This window comes from Pelophylax lessonae (assembly GCF_965119305.1).
Source record: "Pelophylax lessonae genome assembly, chromosome: 5".
Taxonomy (NCBI): Eukaryota; Metazoa; Chordata; class Amphibia; order Anura; family Ranidae; genus Pelophylax; species Pelophylax lessonae.
In genome coordinates, this window is record NC_138772.1 from 328,089,356 (window position 1) to 328,108,859 (window position 19,504).

Here is a 19,504-nt window from a genome sequence, read left to right on the forward strand (position 1 = left end):
CCCACTTGTTGTTGATTCTTCAAAAAAAATGACAGTTTTATATCTTTATGTTTGAAGCCTGAAATGTGGCAAAAGGTCTAAAAGTTCAAGGGGGCTGAATACTTTCGCAAGGCACTGTATATAACTTAAACAATGTGACTATAAATAAATAAATCAAGTGGACCAAACATATATAAATGATGATTTAGGTGATTAAAGTGATGTGTGAAAAGTCCATATAATATTGTGGATGGTAATCTCATTAACTGAATTGCTCCTAGGTGATCCGTTTCTGGGGGTGCATGTGAGGAATGCAAAGTGCTCCCCTCACAATCCAGCCCGCACTCACCAGAAATTCCTTACCCCTACAGGGGTATAGAGTGTTGTACCCTCTTAGGGAGGAATTAGGGGGAACCTCTTTCTGGCAGGATCATCAATATAGGATAACCTAGGACTGGGACACCTCTCCACAAATGGTATAGCTCAAATGAATCCAGGGGACATCGGTAAAGGATCAGGGAAAAGAAGGAAGTACCGGACCATATGAAGGAAAAAAAGACCTCACATAGTGAAGTATTGCCAAACAGTAGATTTATTATAAAGCAAAAAGTGGTACTCACAATGTTACAGGTAAAATAAGCTTTAAAAGCGTGGAACCGCAATGCAGCCAGATAGAAAAGCAGGGCTTCCGGAAAGCCGTGCACCACAACAGCCGGAAATGCGTTCCAACGGGCAGCGGATGTGACGTGGTTACGTCTTACGCGTTTTTTCATAAGACGTCATCAGAGGCGTCACCTCCAGAAATTGACCCTAACCACAAATATTACTGTAGCATGTTGGCAAGCACCAGGACCCAGAGGATATCTTTAATTTGCTCCAGCTTGTATATGCATTAGATCAGAAGAATCACAAGACCCAACTTCACAACCATAATTACTTGATGAAATTAACCACAAAGGATATCAATCTCAATCCTCAAAAGGAAGAGAAGCAAATATGCTCACCACTAAACGGGGTACAGCGAGGATGAGAGGTATCTTTATCCAGGAGCAAACTTGAAGATTTGAAAAGCTAGAGTTCTACAGTCCTACAGTTGGTCAAGTCAGGTATTTAAAGTAATGAAATGAAAGGGTCCCTAATGATAACCAGGTTTTTTTTTTTTTTTTTTTTTAAAGACAGGCTAGCAAAGGGGATCTGAGTGACAGTTTTACATGCTACTGGACAAGGTAGGATCCTTAATGCCACAATTAAAAATTCAGACTTTGTATATTTGTTCTATCTAGTACTTTGCAGTACACCGAAACCTTAACATCTTTTAAGCCTGCAATAAAGCACCATGCGTTTCCCCTATTCTCCCAGGATCACGAGCATAGTATATACTGTACCTGTGTGCACACAGTTTCGGGATTAAGCTAGCCATACATGGATCAAAACTAGGCTGGTTCTGCAGAGACCAGCTGAATTTCGACCCATGCATGGACCCTGTGGTTGCTGACTTCTGTACAACCACCCTGTGGGGTTTTGCTGCTTGATCAGTGCCCCAGGCTACAGCCGCTAGCGCTGACCATTGTACTGTCAGAATACATTTGCTCAGTAGGAGGGTACCCCCTTCCACCTTAAATGTGTGGATGGGGAATCGGGTCAGTGTTTTTTTTTTTTTTTTTTTCCAATTCACTGGTTGAATGAAAAAAGAATGTATGGGCTGCCTTCGGTCTTTACAAATCCTCTGACCTGTACTGGTGTGTGTGTGTGTGTGTGGTGTAGCCTTCAGTGATTCCTATGGGTATCTGTCAACCTATTGATGGATTTTGTACTAAAATAAACATATAACCACATTATGCACACCTAAATTGAGATAGATTTCTAATGGTTTCAACCAGATCCTGTACAGCAGCAGGTCAGCCGCACAGTGAAGATCTCCAGAGAACAGTGTTGTAGGTAAATATGTCCAAGGTTCAATTTGCTGAAGGAGGGATGTAGAAAAGAATAAATGGGCTAAAATAGCACTTTTCCTTTTTCCACATTGCAGACAAAGGTGTACATTACGAATAAGAATACACAGAAAAAGGTCACTTGGAAGTTCCCAGCCCTGGACTTAAAGTGGATCCAGCAATATTTTCTTTAGTTTTAGACAGAGTAGGTAATGGTTAAAATGTTACTAAACGCACACTGATTAATTTACATTATCCCTTCTCTTTATGTATATGGATGATGGCACTGTATGTATTTTTTTTCATAATCGATATACAGGGAAATATCTGCGAGAGGAGCAGTCCCGGTTCACACTAGGGCGACCTGTGAGGCGACCTGGTCGCCTCACAGGTCGCCGCAGGTCGCCTCCCATAGGGAAGCTACGGACCTGTTCTAATAGGAGCGACACAAGTCGCTCCGACTTAGAAAAAGGGTCCGGAGCTTCTTTGGGGTGACCAGGAGGCGACTGCCATAGACTTCAATGTTATGAAGTCCGTGGCGGCCGGTCCGAGGTCGCGGCGCGCTGCTCGCACCGCGACCTCGGAGGTCGCGGTGCGAAGTAGCGTCGCCCCTATGTGAACGGGGCCTCAGTCCTCTGCTGCTGGTCACGAACAAAAAAAAAAAAACAGTCTTCAAAATACAAACGAAAGATATATATTTGATATCAAATGTTTTTAAAATTATTATACATATATGTATTTGATCACAATCTTTATTTTTGTGCAAAAACGTGCTATGGGCTATCTAGGGGTTTTTTTTTGCCAATCACAGCCTGTTTCACACCCCTCTAGCTTGTGTCTATTGTGTTTGTATGTGCTTAGAATTACAGGGAGCCGATATGTCCAATCAACATGTAATATACCACTCCATAGTATACAGCTGTTTAGTGGGCCTGGAGGAGGAGGGGTTGTCCTTTTTAACCAGAGTGTATATGCCCGCATGTTTGACTCTATAGTCATGTGGGCTACACAGATCTGAAAAAGGAGGGAATTAACAACTTAGAACTGAAACTGAATCATGTTCAGATGTGGCAAAGATGGGTCTGCACATTTTCAGGTTGCAGCGAGGAAACAGACGAGGAAGGAGGGACAGTGAACAGCAGGATCGACCAGTGTGTTGCAGAATACAGAAAACAAATCCCATAGTGATTGAGTATGAACAGCATGTACTGACAGTTTTTAACCACTTTAGCCCCAGAGGATTTGGCTGCTCAATGACCAGGCCCTATTTTGCGATTCGGCACTGTTATTTTAATGGACAATTGCGTGGTCTTGCGGCGCTGTACCCAAACAAAATTGACGTCCTTTTTATTCCCCAAAAATAGAGCTTTCTTTTGGTGGTATTTGATCACCTGTGCAATTTTTTTTTTTTTTTTTTCTTTTGCGCTATAAACAAAAAAAGAGCGACAATTTTGAAAAAATTACAATATTTTTCACATTCTTTTATATGAAATTCTCCAAAAAAAAATTTAGAAATCAAAATTTTTTAACATTTTAGGCCAATTTGTTTTCTGCTACATATTTTTGGTAAAAAAAAAAAAAATCGCAATAAGCATATTTTGATTGGTTTGCGCAAAAATTATTACATTTACTAACTACGGGAAAGATTTATGTCATTTTTATTGTTTTTTTTTTTTACTAGTAATGGCAGCGATCTGTGATAAGGGAGATTGACAGACGGCTGTGTCTACATCAGCCGTCTGTCCTTCTCTCTCTGCTGCGGGAGATCGCGAGTGGCTGGCGGCCATCGGAGCCGCCGGTCACACGCACTGGCTCCCCAGCTAACGAGAAGGGGTGGGAGCGCGCCCCCTAGAGTCTCCTAAGCGAGTGACGTAGTATAACGTCGCTTTGCCCAGGAGCGGCTGCCTGCCGCATTAAAACTGCGGAGGACGGACTTTATGTGGTTAATAATATGGGTTTAAAGACTGTCAAAAAACAACAAACAAAATATACCAGCTTACTTGCCAGCCTGCAAAAAACAGAATTGACCTTCTTAAACAGTTAACACTAAAACCAAGGGGTTTAGTTTGCACACATTTACAAATACATGCGTAAACTGCAGTGGCCACTTCACAGCATCCCGTTGTACTGCAGTCCTAAATCCTATCATTTTGAGTCTCCTGAGTTTGAACACATAATAATGTATAGATTACGGGCAGGTATGCCCACCCCTCCTTAAAAAGTACAGGGATGTACTGGACACCCAGCAATAGCACAATGGCAGTGATTCGGGAGGTTTTCATTCCTCTCCTGTCCCAGAGTCACAGCAGGAAGTAAAGGGAGATCACTCCACAGCAAGGTGGAGACAGCAAGAGCACCTCTAAGTGCAGTAATTTAATGGGTACAAAATTAACAATTGTAGACTCATAGGTAAAAAATGAAAGGCTCATTAGACGGAACAGGGCCCAGTGGTGATCGTAGCACGGTGTGGCCAGGATCCAAGACTGCAGCACAAGGATGTCAGCGGGAGACAGGGAGGGTACCGAGACGTCTGGAGAGAGGCTTGAATCACAGGGTTAGAGCGCATGACATCAACGGAGGGCGGAAAAGGAACACAATGCATTTCAGAGCATGCGCGACACTCCAAAGCAAGTGGCTATCCATTTTTAGATAGTTTTGTTGGAAGATTTTCACTCGCCTCTTGTCCCCTGGCAGTTCCATAATTTTGGATTTCCCATCAATTTCTTTACCGGAGACCATGTTCATGAGGACCAATTATATGGTTCCAGCCCTTCCACATTCTACCCAAAACGAAATAAATAAAAATTTTCAATGCATATTTGAAACTTCTTTTTTTTTTTTTTTTTCTCAGGCTTTCCTGGTCTGCATTTTAGTTCCAGTTTTACAACTCAAAAAGAACTGAATCCAGATGGTCAAAAAAGCCAGGGAACTGTCTTTTTTAAAAGCAGGTCCACAGTGGCAGCCGTCTTATTTATATCTTCAGACATGGGACAACTGCTGCAAATTGGCCAGATTAGCGGACAATCTCAATGGCATTACCCCCCCCCCCAGCCCAGTTAAACACTGTCTTAGGGTCTGATTGAGTGGACAGGCTGAAAGGAGTTTGATAAGCTTGGTTGATTAGTATTTTATCCCCAGCAAAAGCCATCATCAGCATCTTTTGTCTGTATTCCCTTCTCTATTCTCCTGTCTCCATTCGCCAAAGCTTGGGAAGCTGAGCATGTATTATTGAGATGGTTGCCCAAAAGACATGACCCTTAAAGTGGCCCATACTTAAAGTGACTCACTAGATTAAATTGAATTCTGGGGCTTCTTCTGTACCTGGGAGTAAATGGAGCAATGAGATAGCAAAGGAATTGTAAGTTTATTTTGCAGAGGGGTCTGGTTTTGGGCAAATAATGGGTTCGCTTAATCTTTAACAAATTCTTGTCACAGGAGTTGCAGGTAGGGGGAAGAATTATTTCACCCTGGAAAGCATGTTTTTAGACCTTGGTTGCATGTTGGGGATATGAAGAAAAAAAAGAAAACTTTGTACTAATTTCTTGCTTAAAGTAATTCAAACAAATGGCTGAAATTTAGAAAAACCACGCCATTGTATATTGTGTATATTGAAGCAGCTGACTATTCAGTAAAATAGCAGGTTCTTTCTGAGGGAATTCATAGAGGAAAAACAGGTTGAGTAGAACTGCAGCAGTCAACATAGACTTCACAAGCCTCAGGGGTATTTATTTTAGCTGTATGAGTGAAGCAAGCTGCCCTGCAGTTTCTCACCTTGTGGACACTAAGATAATCTTATATTGTGTACATTTGCATTTTATGTAATTTATGGTATGAAATTGGGTGACTTGTGAAAGGGGTAACCCATTGATGGGCAGATATCTCCCTTAGAACTTCAATGTTGGGACCTGTCGTTATAGTAGTTAGCAGATGGATATAATGTAGCGCTACTCCCTTAGGACCCATTTGTCAGGCCCTTCTGCTAATGACGACATGCCCCATACCTGGCTACAACAATCACCGACACCAGTAACAGTTGAATGGACTTTACTGAAACTAGTAAAAGCCCTGGAAGGGTGGTTTTGAGTTAAACAATTCAATTCAATACTTCTTAGATTTATCTTGTCCAATAATGTTTTTTTGTTCAATGGCTCCCATTACCTCCAGGTGCAGGGGGTGGCTATGGGGACTAAATGTGCCCCCTCCTATGCTAACCTGCACCTGGGGGGATGGGAACGTGATCTCTTCTCCAGGGACGATCTTGAATCATTTCTCTCCTGTGTGCTCCTGTGGAGAAGATTCATTGATGACATTTTTATGATTTGGACGGGTTCCCTAACTATGCTATTGAGATTCTTTGAGGTTTTGAAAACCAATGATTTTAATCTCAAATTCACGTATACATACAATCAAAAATCTTTGAATTTTCTAGACATTACAGTCTATATAGGTGATGATGGAGCCGTAGGTTCCACTCTTTTTCGTAAAACCACTGTAGGCAATACCATTCTGAGGGCAGATAGTTCCCACCCCCAGCCGCTTGTATTCAGTATACCGTATAGCCAATACTTAAGATTGCGGCGTAATTGCACTAAATCAGAGGATTTTGAGAGAGAGGCTAAAAATCTACAGAGACGACTTCTATGTAGAGGTTACAGTAGGGCTTACTTGAAAAAATCATATCACAGAGCAAAAAAATGGGACAGAACTGATTTTTAATTTTTGGCAAAAAAAATAATAAAAAAACAAACAATACTGATGGGGTATGTTTAATTACAGGGTACTCGGGTCAACATGACCAGGTACGATCAATCTTAAAAAAGTTTTGGTACCTTTTTGGAGGCTGATGAAAAGGTATCCAAACACATTGGAGACCGCCCCCCAGATAACATTCAAAAGATCTCGATCATTAAGGGACCAATTGGTCCATAGTCATTATTCCTCTTCAGGTAAATTCAAAAGATCGGTGACTGGTACACATTCTTGCAGAAGATGCAACTTCTGCAGATATTTACCTAACACCAGTGAAATCATCCTTCCAAATGGTAAAATATACAGACCCAACTTCTATGCAAATTGCCAAACTGTTGGGGTCGTATATATAATGTATTGTAGTTGTAAAGCTTTTTACATAGGAAAAACCAAAAGGCCTTTCTTCAATAGAATTTGTGATTATGTTAAACTTGTCAAAAACAAAAAGTTTGAAAGTCCCATTAGTCGTCATATGGGCCTCTATCATAGTTTTGATGATAAAATGATGACCTTCTTTGCCTTGGAACACATTCCACTCAATGAACGAGGTGGAAGTGTAGATAAAAACTTATTGCAAAGTGAAACTAAGTGGATATTTAATTTATCGGCCACTCAGTATCCTGGTATAAATGAATCCATCAGTTTCAAACCATTTCTTGGCTAGGGAAATGTCAATATAATTCATTGTTAGTCTCATCCAGAAATCTTGGTTGAAAACTAACAAATTGGATTTTGTACTTGTGCTATAAATCCTCCTTTTTGTCTTACGTATTAATACTGATGAATATATATTCTGTGTGCAGTTTGTCTGCATTGTATTTTTCAGATGTAGTTCATCTGCCTATGATTGAACAAAGGATTTCGCTTTGATTTAACCTTGTAACATCTTTCCTGATCCTTGCCGGTAAGTGAATGCAACTATGGGTGCTGAGCTGCGATGGTGACAATATTCCATCTGGTGGGAGGATCACTGGACTGAGTATAAATTTCCTGCCTCTATCATTGTTACCCATATGGGCACCCGTGGTGCCCTACCTTATTTCCGGGTATTTCGGTCCGACCTGGTTAGTAGAGGCACCGCTTTCTACTCCCAGCCTTTCCCCCATTGGAACCCTACAATATTCATTTTAATAGATTTTTTTCCCTCTACACTTGTCAAATGAGTGAATAGATCAACGATTTTTTATCTGAATATTCTTGCTTTGGATTTTTGTATGTGACGGAGTTCCTATAAAATCCTTTATAGTATTGATGCATTTCTGCTGGAATATAATTTCTGGCACTTTTTCTTGGTTTAACTTGATCCGCCTTGGACTGCTTGACCTGGTTCGAGGAATGATCTTCCTCCGCTTTGGCCCGTATTCCTTCTATATACTTTCCTGCTTACAGCATTTTACATGGTGGCCGGACCGGATGTTGTCATCCTCGACTTCCGGTTTCCGGTTTTTGACCATGTGATGCCGTCGCGCCGTAATGACGCACTTCCTCTTCGGGTTCCGATTGGTCGACTGGGTGTGCCTTGCTCTCACTCCCTCGGTGACGTCAGACGCCGAGGGAGTGGAGGAGATGTACAAATGCCGGCGCAACATGGTTATTATTCCACTAGACCACCGGGGAACAGGACACTTGTTTGGAGACCCATGCGGTAATGGAATCCTTCTTTTTAGACCTTCTCTTTACCCTTTGATAATGAAATATGGCGTCCTAACCGTCTTTTCCTATATATTCTGTTTTATATCTTGCGCAGCCTTCATACTGGAGCGCACTATTTGGAGACTCTTGTCGATTTGGGCAGGCCCTCATAGATATCTATGCATGGGAATTTTGATGTGTACAGCACTGGATCACCAGGGTAAATAGCATTTTTTGATATAATCAATACAATATTGGCAGTCTTTTCCTATGGAAGATACATACTGACAACATCCTTCTTTGTTGTTTTAAAGGGATATTTGTCTCTTTGGATTTTGTGAGATAACCTTTCCTTTCTCCATTTACTATTGGGGTACTCTTTGAGGTATCTTTACCCCTGAATTAAACTGGTAAATATATTCATGCTATCAAATTTGATACCTACTCCCTATTAGGAGATCTCATGCAATTTATATCTTCCAATGTATTCCTATATTGCAGTCTCTCATTACTATACGTGTTATACCTGACTTGGCTATCATCTCCTCTATGGGTCAACATTAAGAGGTCAGGTGTCTCCGTCCTCTCCTCTCCACTCACCCCGGTTTCTGCACCTTCGTTGTCTCCACTTCCGGCAAACGAAAAGGTTCAGGTCTCTTTAAGGTACATGGTGTCATTAGTTTCAGAATTATGACATTTATTTGGGCATTCAATATAGGACTATTGATATATGCCCCATTGTAATTTATATTTGTCCTACTTTTCATGTTTTTTTCTTTTGCAATTCAGAAATGTTCACTCTCGACAAATATCTATCAAAACTCCTGAAGAAGCTATTATGAAAATGGCGAAACATGTAGAGTTGATATTATCGAGTGCATTTTTTTGCTTTTAACATTTTAACCAATGTTGTGTCTTGTCCCAAACCTATATGTTTAATAAAATGGGTATTTTTTGAGAATTCAGATTTTTCTCCATCATTTGCACCTTTAAAGTCCCACCTAGCCCCCTCTATTGTAGTTCTCATTTGTTTCAGGGATGTGGTGCTTCTCATTGTCATAAACCTCTAACAATATTTCCCAAAATTCAATATAGAACAATCTCAATTACTAGCACATGCAATATCAGACACGAAAAGACTCAAATATAGAATGTCCTTTCTATTGTTCTCTGTCCTTGACTAAGCCATTTGTATAACAGCCAATAAATACACAGTGGTAGTCCTTAATCCTTTTACCACTCTGATGCTCTGGTGACTTATTGAGTGCAGTCTATCCCTTAACAGCAACTTCTTTGGACAAGATGGATGTGGATTAGGCTGCAGTATCTTTGACTGGATGAAGACCTCTGTGATCTTGGCAACTAGAAGAAGTCGGGCAAAAGGCAACCCACAAGGCTCTGGGCTTCCCCCTCAAACCTACACCTCCCTGTTGGTGAACCATGGAACTCTATTCTTGTAATGCTGCCCTAACTTGCTCGAAGAGTTCCCTCTGAACCCTTGGCACATGCAGCAGCTCTGACCACAGCACAGCAGCAGCCTCCTGGTCTCTTCTTTCCTAGCAGCACTGGAACTGTAGTATGGCACACAGTCCTGTGACTACCCTGCAGTAGGCACCTCCACAAGCCCTTCTTTAGGCACACTTTTTTCCCAGCCACAACACACAGCAACCTGTAGAACTTTTGGCAGCCCTAAGCCCTGTCCCAGGGCACGCTTCTGGGTTTACAATTCGGACTATCTTCCAGCCCTCTGTTTTTAAGGCAGCACGCACGAGGTCTGATTTATATACAGATCTGTATTGTTAAAAACCTCCAAGCTAGCAAGTACACATGCGTTTATCTGTGTAGCACCCTCCTAAAGAAGGATGCTAGGCAAATTTACTTTTTGGCTCCTTCTGTAGTAGTTCTGCTTTTCATGGACTGGGAGTTCAAACTGCTTCCCCCCTGCCTCTGGAAGAAGCTTCCAGAAAAAAGGGAGGGAAATTCCCATTACGGCCTGGCCCATCTCTGAAGAGTGTCCAGCCGGTAGCTTGGGAGGTGATAAATTGTCTGAAGCACTGGAGAGATTGTTCCTTTCCCCAGGAGGGAGGAACCCTCAGACTGCTGCCCTGAGGTAGTCCATGGACTGTGTGGCTGTTCTTGAAGCCTCAGCAGTGTCAGGGCTGAGAGCTTGGATTGATCTCCTGATGAGCTGGATGTAGGAGTGCACCAGAAGAGATCTGGTCTGGGAAAGGATTGTCTCCCTCATCAGACTGTGTCTGGAGAAAGCCCCCTCCTGCCAGAACACAAGTGTCAGCGCTCGCACTGGCTACAAGCACTGATCAGATAAGTATTGGCTGTTGGTTTTCCAATATGCTCATTTTACCAAAGCAGTCCTGAGATCCGCTTCTGTCAGTCAAGGACCAGCACACACGGGCCTAAAGTCGGACAGTTTTCCACTGTATTGGCTGATTTCAGACGATATTCAGCCCATGTGTACAGGGCTTTAGGCTGTTCGTTGTCCCCCAGTTACCTCCAGAAAGAGACTAGGGAGAAGATTGTCCTCCTATTGCTTTTGCTGATTATTCTTTGGAGTATCCCATGTCCTAACCCCTCTTGTTTCACGTTCTTCAAGCAAAACATTTTAAAAAGACATCCCCCATAGACTGAGTTATTGGAGCCAGAGTGTGTGAACTGGTGGGCAGCCTGTGTACTATTAGGGAAAAACCAGCAATTACCAGCGGCCTATGTGGGGGTAGCACTACATCTGCTTTACACTCACATCCATATTATTCTCCCTATAGTAAGTCTTTTGAGGACTCATCACTCCCTCCACAGTTCTCTTGCTGAACCTAGCCAAAAATGTCCATCATCCTTCCACAGAAGAGGGAAATGTTGGGCATTGCTTGCACAAAGTCTACATCACCCAGAGAGGCAAGTTATTATAGGTAGGTCAGCAACAACCCAATCCTAACAATGCATGCTGAAATCGGGATGTCACATGTGTTGAACAAAGTGTTTTTTGACCATCTTTGCAGTAGAAATATTGATTTATTACTGTCAAAGCAGTACTGCAAACACGTTTTGAATTCCATTATGATTATTATGCTTGGTATGCAGAAGCTAAAAAAACTCCAAACTGAGGTAAAAGTGACAAGTGACAGCACTATGGACCTGTTAGAGAATAACAGTACAGTGACATTAATTGTTGACAAGAGTCACCTTGGAATATGTAAACTGCACACAATCTAAGACTCCCTTCTTACCTGAAGTTGTGTGGCTTCCCCATAAACTTTTACGCCCAGAATAGTAGTTTTTGAAAACGTAGGCATGGTATAATAAAAAAAAAACTCTCTAAAAATCACTCTAGCGGCACGCTAGATCCAGGGGTTTTGCTTTCACAGTGTTTCTATGCCATTTTAGTGTAAAGCCCTCCTCAGACTGTGGTATCTTCAACAAACTGAAAAAAAACACACAGGAAGGCGCAAACACCTTGTTCATTACCAGACATAAGTTTATTTCAACACACAAACAAATGGATACTCAGATAGTAAAAGCAATAAGCATGAATCACAAATGCTTTGTCCGAATGTGATTTGCCCATCTTAGGACCAATTCCAATTGAATGGCTGACACGTTTCAGGGGACATACCCCTTCCACAGAGCCAAAAATGGTAATGCACAAAGTGTTTGCGCCCTCCTGTGTGTTTTTATTTTTGTGTTTGCAGTATGGTACAATAATAGCATATAACCGGGTGGTACATATAGTCTCAACAATATATAGTCACAGTAATGTATGGCAAAGCCAAAAGTAAGCAGATAGTCTAAACAAAAAGGCGTTCCCTGAAAGATTGGAGGGAGTTTAAACAAACAAACCAAACTGGGCAGTAGTAAGCAGCAACAATTTTAAAGCATTGCATTAAAAAGGAAAGATATAATTTCTGGGCCGCCCATGGCTGCCAAATCCTATCGTACTTCCTAGGACAATCCCTTTTTAATATATGTCAGTTTATACATAGGCAGTACAGTGTTAATTGAATTCTCCCATTAAACCACAGAGGGAGGGGAGGATACATTCTATTTACAGAGTAATTATTTTTTAGCATTATACAATAAATGGGATACCAACACATTTAGTGCAACAATGCCTTCACTCATCATCCTGGATGCCCATTAACACCAACTTGGGAGACAAAGGGAGGGAAAGTTAAAGACTAACATTAAGTTTAAAGATATCCGTCCAGAATTGTGCCACCCTAGGGCAGCTCCAGAACATGTGGAAATAAGTGCCAACAGCCAATTGACAGTGCAAGCAGGAGACCTCTGGGGAGTGTAGTACATCTTATGCAAAAATGTGGCTTACATTTATTTGCCCCTAGAGGAGATAAGTAGTTTGGGGCTGTCTTCAAAACTACCCTCTGTCATCCCTTTCCAAAGTAGGGATGTCAGCCTCCACTCCTCCCACACCTTCTCTATCTTAGGGGACTCAAGACTGAGTAATGCCACATAAAGAGAGGGAAGGGGCTTGGGTAAAGACTTCTAAGCGGTGAGGTCCTCAATGGAATCTATCACCAACATGGGGGGGGGGGGGGTGCGGGAACTGAGCTCAAGCAGCTTGCCACAGCTGAAGATAGCGGGTTACCCCATGACGGCTGATATAGTGACCAATGATCAGGGTTCAAAAACCATCTCTTAGCCCACACTTTCCTTTTAGGGTGTGGAGGGTCAGCATAAGCCCTGGGCCACTGTACACCAGATTACTAAGCTCCTTAAGAGAACCTAACAGGGCAGCCTCCATACAGAACACTGCATCGGCCTGGGAGCCAATAAACCACCATAGGACTGAAGCCAAAATAGCTGCCCATTAATATACCAGGTAATTGGGCAACACCAACCCTTCACACCGTACAGGAAGACATAATGTAGATTTCGCCAGGCAAGAGAGAGCGCCCCCCAGATGAAAGGTTAAACACAAAGGAGTTGGGTACCCAGGTAGGAAAATTATGGCAAAGACACAGGGCACACGCCATTCCAAGGCCATTAAGGAATAAGTAATTGCATTGGGGAAGAGGAGGAGATAAATGCAGCCCATCAGGTTCAGTGATAGAGTACCCCAAGAGGAGCATCTGCCAAGTAACTGCAGAAGTAATGGTTGTAGATTAAGACCATAGAAACTCATTGAACCCAGGTATTTAAACCAGTCAACCCACATCAGTGGAGTGGCTGCTGCAGTCTCCTATGCCCCGAACAGACTATAACCAGTTGATTTGGACACCCAAAAACTGCACAAACTCATCGAAGAGTGCAAGAGCAGCCCATAACGAGGAATTTGCGCCCTCTAGATACAAAAGGACATCATCAGACTAAAGCAAAATCTTTTCCTCCCAGAGGACTGACCGGTAGCCTCTTAACAAGCGGGGACAGACCAGCAGCCCCTTAACAAGCCAGGAGCTCTGAACCAAGATGGCCGAAGGGAAGGAGACGGGGCAACCCTGGCAAGTCCCCCGCTGCAAAGGAAGAGCCTCCAGAGACCCTACCATTTGTATGTATACAAGCATGGGGCATTTGGTAAAGCATACCCAACCATCTGAGAAACCTAGGCCCAAACCGACGCATCACTTCCCAAAGGTATCCCAACTCAACTTAGTCAAACACCACCTTTGCATCTAAGGAAGCAATGACTCTTGTTCCACCATTTGCATGATGATAGATGAATTGAGAAAGCGGTGTCTGATCAACATTGTTACACCTATAGAAAGCACAGTCTTCAGGTTCCTTGCCTGGTATGGGTACCAACATAATGACCGGCTGCAGACATAGACTCAGGAATCTAGGGAGAACTGGGCAAACAAGGAATTGAGCTTGGGTGCTAGCAAGTCCTGATAGAGTAAAATTCCACAGGGACCCAATCAGGAACAGGGGCCTTACTGGGCTGGAGTTGAGCTATAGCTTCCTGTACATCCCTAAGGGATATATCTCGATCTAGTTTGGCACTAGCGTCAGGGTCAAGAGTGGGAAGGCCAGTCTGGTTGAGGTAAGTACTAACGTCTTAGAGAGGTTATAGTCTATGCGGGTGTAATATAGTGACTGGTAGTATTGCAAGAATATGTAGTTGATGCCTTGAGAGGCTGTAAGCTTACTGCCATTATGTCCCTAACCTACCAATGTGAGTATCTGAGAATTGCCCCTTGGCCAATTAGGCCAACAGCCTGCCATTTTTATAACCATAATTAAACGCCCGTTGGGCTGTGTAAAGCATAGATTTATGGATTAGTTCAACACAAAGTAACGCCACCTCCCTCAGGAAATGCTGCCAAGCCCGTAACCGGTACTACAGTGCATCTGGAAAGTATTCACATTGGTTCACTTTTTCCAGCCTTATTCCAAAATAGATTAAATTAATTATTTTCTTCAAAATTCTACAAACAATACCCCATAATGTGAAAGAAGCTTGTTTTGAAATCTTTGCAAAAGGAGCATGCCACAACATTATCAGGCATCCATACTGCACGTGGGAGCCATACAAACTGAATACCTTTTTTGAGTTGCTGCAATAAAATTTCAGCAAAATGGGCTAGCCTGCTGCATCATTTTTTCACTTTGATTTTCAGGGTGTCTTTGAAATACCACCTGTACCTCGAGCCACACCAGAGAGGCAGCGGGAGATTAGGGAAGTAAACAAGTGGCTGAGGAGCTGGTGTAGTAAGGAGGATTTCGGGTTCCTGGAGAACTGGGCTCTTTAGTAGGGACGGATTGCACCTAAATGGGGAGGGTGCAGACGTACTGGGAGAGAAGATGGCCAACAAGTTGGAGGGGCCGGTAAACTAGGTGATGGGGGAGGGTACAGATGTAGAATTAGTCAGAGGGGAGCAGTAATGGGGGCATTAGCGATAGGTTACTCACAGTTCCTAAACCCATGGTGGGTAGGAGGACAAATCGCAAGTGCTGCCTAAAAACATTGAACGAGGATACAGTATGCAACCGGACAAAATTACGAGGTCTGTATACCAATGCTAGAAGCCTGGCCAACAAGATGGGAGAGCTGGAGTTGCTAATGTATGAGGAGGATTTCGATTTTGTGGGAATTTCAGAGACTTGGCTTGACAGCTCTAATGATTGACTTGCAACCATTCAAGGGTATTCCCTATATCGCAGAGATAGAGACGGTAAAAAAGGGGGAAGGGTATGTCTGTATATTAAGAACAATGTCCAGGTAAATATGAGGGACGACATTGTAAATGGAGCAAAGGAGGAGGTAGAATCATTATGGGTAGAACTTTAAAGGAAAGGTGATATTGGGCATATACTATAGGCCCCCAAACTAGAGGGAGGAGGGGGAGGCAGACCTCCTATCACAGTTTGGAATGGCAGCAAGGATGAGAAATATCATTATAAATGGGGGACTTTAATTATTATTATTTATTATTATTATACAGGATTTATATAGCGCCAACAGTTTGCGCAGCGCTTTACAGTGTGGGGGAAGACAATACAGTTACAGTACAATTCAAAACAGGAGGAATCAGAGGGCCCTGCTCGTTAGAGCTTACAATCTAGAAGAATTATCTAGATATAGACTGGGCAGAAGGAACCGCGCATTCGTCTAAGGCTTGGCAGTTCCTAAATGTTTTGCAGGATAATTTCATGGGTCAGATGGTGAACGCACCGACAAACAATACGATACTAGACCTACTGATTACCAACAATACTGACTTGATCACGAATATAGAAATACAGGGCAACTTAGGAAACAGTGACCATAGATCAATTTGTTTTTTAGTATAAATCATAGAAATAGGAAATTCAGGGGGAATATAAGAACACTGAATTTCAAAAGAGCCAACTTCCCTAAACTGCGCTCTTTGCTAGACAATAGCAAATGGGATAGAACCCTAGGAACAAAGAACACGGCGGAAAAATGGGAGTGCTTCAAGAACATACTAAATAAAGGGATTGGCAAGTGCATTCCAAAGGGGAATAAGTTTAAAAGAGCAAAAATAAACCTTGGGTGGCTAAACTCCAACATAAAAATGCATTAAAAATAAAGGAAAGGACTAAAAGGCCTTCAAAAAATACAAGGCTGAGGGGTCATTGGCAGCATTCCAACATTACAAAAAGTGCAATAAGAAATGTAAAGGTGAAATCAAGGAGGCTAAAATAGAACACGAGAGACATATAGCGGAAGAGTAAAAAAAAACCCAAGTGAGCTCTACAGGATGTAATGCTTTCAGTCCACGCTCACTGAGAGAAAGTGGGGCAGTGCACGGACTCAAAGCAATACATCCCTGAGTACAGCTGGTGCCAGTCTGGAAATAACGCAAGATTTCTTCACTAGGCGATCCGCAAGGGCTGCTGGGATACATGATGCCGCTATCCCAGGAGCCCTTGCGAATCGCCTAGTGACATAATCGCCTATAGGCAGCCGGACTCGGAAGTGCGGATGAATAAAGAAGAAAAAAGTTATTTCCTTGCAAAAAAATAAAAAATAGTTTACATTGGTAAAAGCATTTTTAAAGGGGATTACGTATATCTAAACTTATTAAATGGGTGGAACTCCGCTTTAAACTACGTAAGGGGTTCTTTACTATCAGAGCGGTAAGGATGTGGAATACTCTTTCACAAGCAGTGATCTGCAGGGAGCATCGATAGTTTCAAAAAACTATTAGATGGGCACCTTAAAGACCACAACATACAGCGGTATACAATGTACGGTTAGCACTAAACACGCACGCACACACATTAAGAGTCAGTTTCAGAGAGAAACTTGAAAAGTTCAACAGGAACAGAAGTATCAGTGACAACAGTTGCCTGCCAACAATCGCTACGTTGAAGTTCTGGGGGGCCACTGCAGAACCCAGGAACAGAGTAGGCAATATAGTAAGGCACTGTAGGAAGGTCATCACAGCCATGGACTAAACTATGAATATCAATCGGTACCTTGGCAAATGAGGGTAAACAAGAAAAACATGGGGCAACAAGCACATTCACCTCAGCGGTGGTAGTCTCCAACCAGGTTGCAGAATCTTTAGGTGTGGTAAAGAAATGCACCTTCTCTCCATCCACTACCTGCAGCTTAGCTGGGACTAGGATACTATACTTTGATTCCCTTAACCTAGTCAAACGACCTGTGCAATTTCTGGGTCTCCACTGAGCAATCTGGGAGTAGGAGCAATCTTACATTTTGGTAGGAGAGCTCCCCAGCTGTGCAAGTGGCCCTCAAGATCTCATCCTAAAGAAATTTAGCAGCCGCAGTATGAGTGTACAAGGGGCCCAGCTGTGGCCCACTCCACAGTAAAATGGGGGGGGGGTGTAGAGCTGGGCAGAAGATAGCAGGGACTGCAGTAGCTCCTCCATGAACACAGTTGGGTTCTTACCCTCTGCTCTCTCTGCCAACCCCACCGCAGCCCCACAATATGAATTTTGTTATGACTGCTGCATTTTTTGTTTTGTTTTTTTTTAGCGCCTTCAGCCCGGTACTCCAGGACCTTTTTTAGTTTTCAACGTTGGGAAAGCTGTTGTGTGGACCCTTTGTTTTGCAGTGGCAAGCCAGGAACGGATCTTATCCAGATACTGCCTGATCAGGCCTAGGTTAAGCTGCACCACCTCAATATTGTTGGTAAGAGCAGCCTGACCAGCTGTAAAAGCCGCCATGACTTTGGGAATCCCAGGCAAAAAAGGAGCAGCATCCTCCACAGCATCCTCCACAGCATCCTCCCTTCTTTTTTTTTTTTATTGAAGGCCTAGTTGGAGTGTGTCCCTGGGTCTCCCGCCTCCGGATCTCCTAGCTCTTGGACAGGTGGAGGGCTTGTGAAGTCCAAGCACCAGTGGAGGGATAGGAAAAGTCTAGGCTAGGAGAAATAAACAAATCTCTCTCCAGCAGAGCTCCGGGAAACACTTCTGCAGTTCTGCTCACTACACTATATTGGTTCCCTATCAACTTTATAAAAATCGCAGCTTGCCACATATAAACACTACAGTACAGCAGCAGCCAGAACAGAGCCCTATACATAGGGAGCGATCTGCAAATCAGGGATAAGAAACTGAGTTAGTAGCAAAAGCAGCACACTTTGCACACATTTAACCCCTTGGTCCCACTAGATGTAAACCCCTGCCCAGCCAGCGTCATTAGTACAGTGACCGTGTATAGTATTATCACTGATCACTGTATTAATGTCCCTAGTCAGTGGCTCCCCCCTCCAGCTTCAGCGTCAGATTGCCCGTTGCGCTATTGCAGTCCCATTATAAGTCACTGATCACCCCCACTAGTAGTATGGAAAGATAAATTACAGGAACTGTGTGATGCGCTAAAGTGCGCATCACACCGCTGCTCACTGCAGTGGAAACGGACAGCGGCCCACACACTAAACTTCTCTCCTGTTTAGTGGTGCCAGCAATGTGAATGGGTCCTGAAAGCTTTTACTGCCATTAAAATATGTAAATAGCTAGGCCTGTTACATGTGTCCATGTGTGATTCACTTGGTCTGAGGGAGTGTCCCCACTGTATCCAATAGGGAAGTCTGTTGGACAGTGGAGGAAACCCAGCCAATGACACACAGGCTTTTGTGGCTGTCCCAGTCGGTTGGCAGAAGAGTGGTGTATTCTGGGATAGGTCATAAAAGCCAAGGGCACATGTGACAGGGCATCTTTGGGTGGGAAACCAGGTCCCAGGAGGAGGGTGACGGCTGTCTCTCCTCCTGTCAGTGTGGAAAGAGGCTCTGAAGAAGAGGCGATGCCTCGAAACGCGTAAGCCTATACAGCTTCGGGGACGATCCAATCTTGATCTCGATGCTGAGGACTCTATATTTTGTCTGATATGCTTTTATTAAGAACTCGTTTGTGAGTATTTTTATTTAATTATTTCAATAAACTTTTTAAGGATAATGCACTAGGCCAGTGTGCCCTTGTGTTTGTTTGTTTGTCGTTTATAATGAGCCAGTATGCATCGCATACTAGCTCATTATGAAATACTTACCTTAGAATGAAGCCCCGACACGGTCGTCTGGAGAACGCTGAGGGCGCTGTTATGTTCCCTCAGTGTCTCTTCCGGGTTTGGCGGGTTCGACGGCTCCGGCGCTGTGAGTGGCCAGAGCCGCAATGACGTCACTCCCGTGCGCATTTCACTTTCTTGCAAGCCCCGGCAAGGAGCTCTGAAGGTCCATTGGACCTTCAGAGTGAATGCGCCGCTGACGTCAGCGGCTGCATGCAGGTTGAATATCTCCTAAACCGTGCACGTTTAG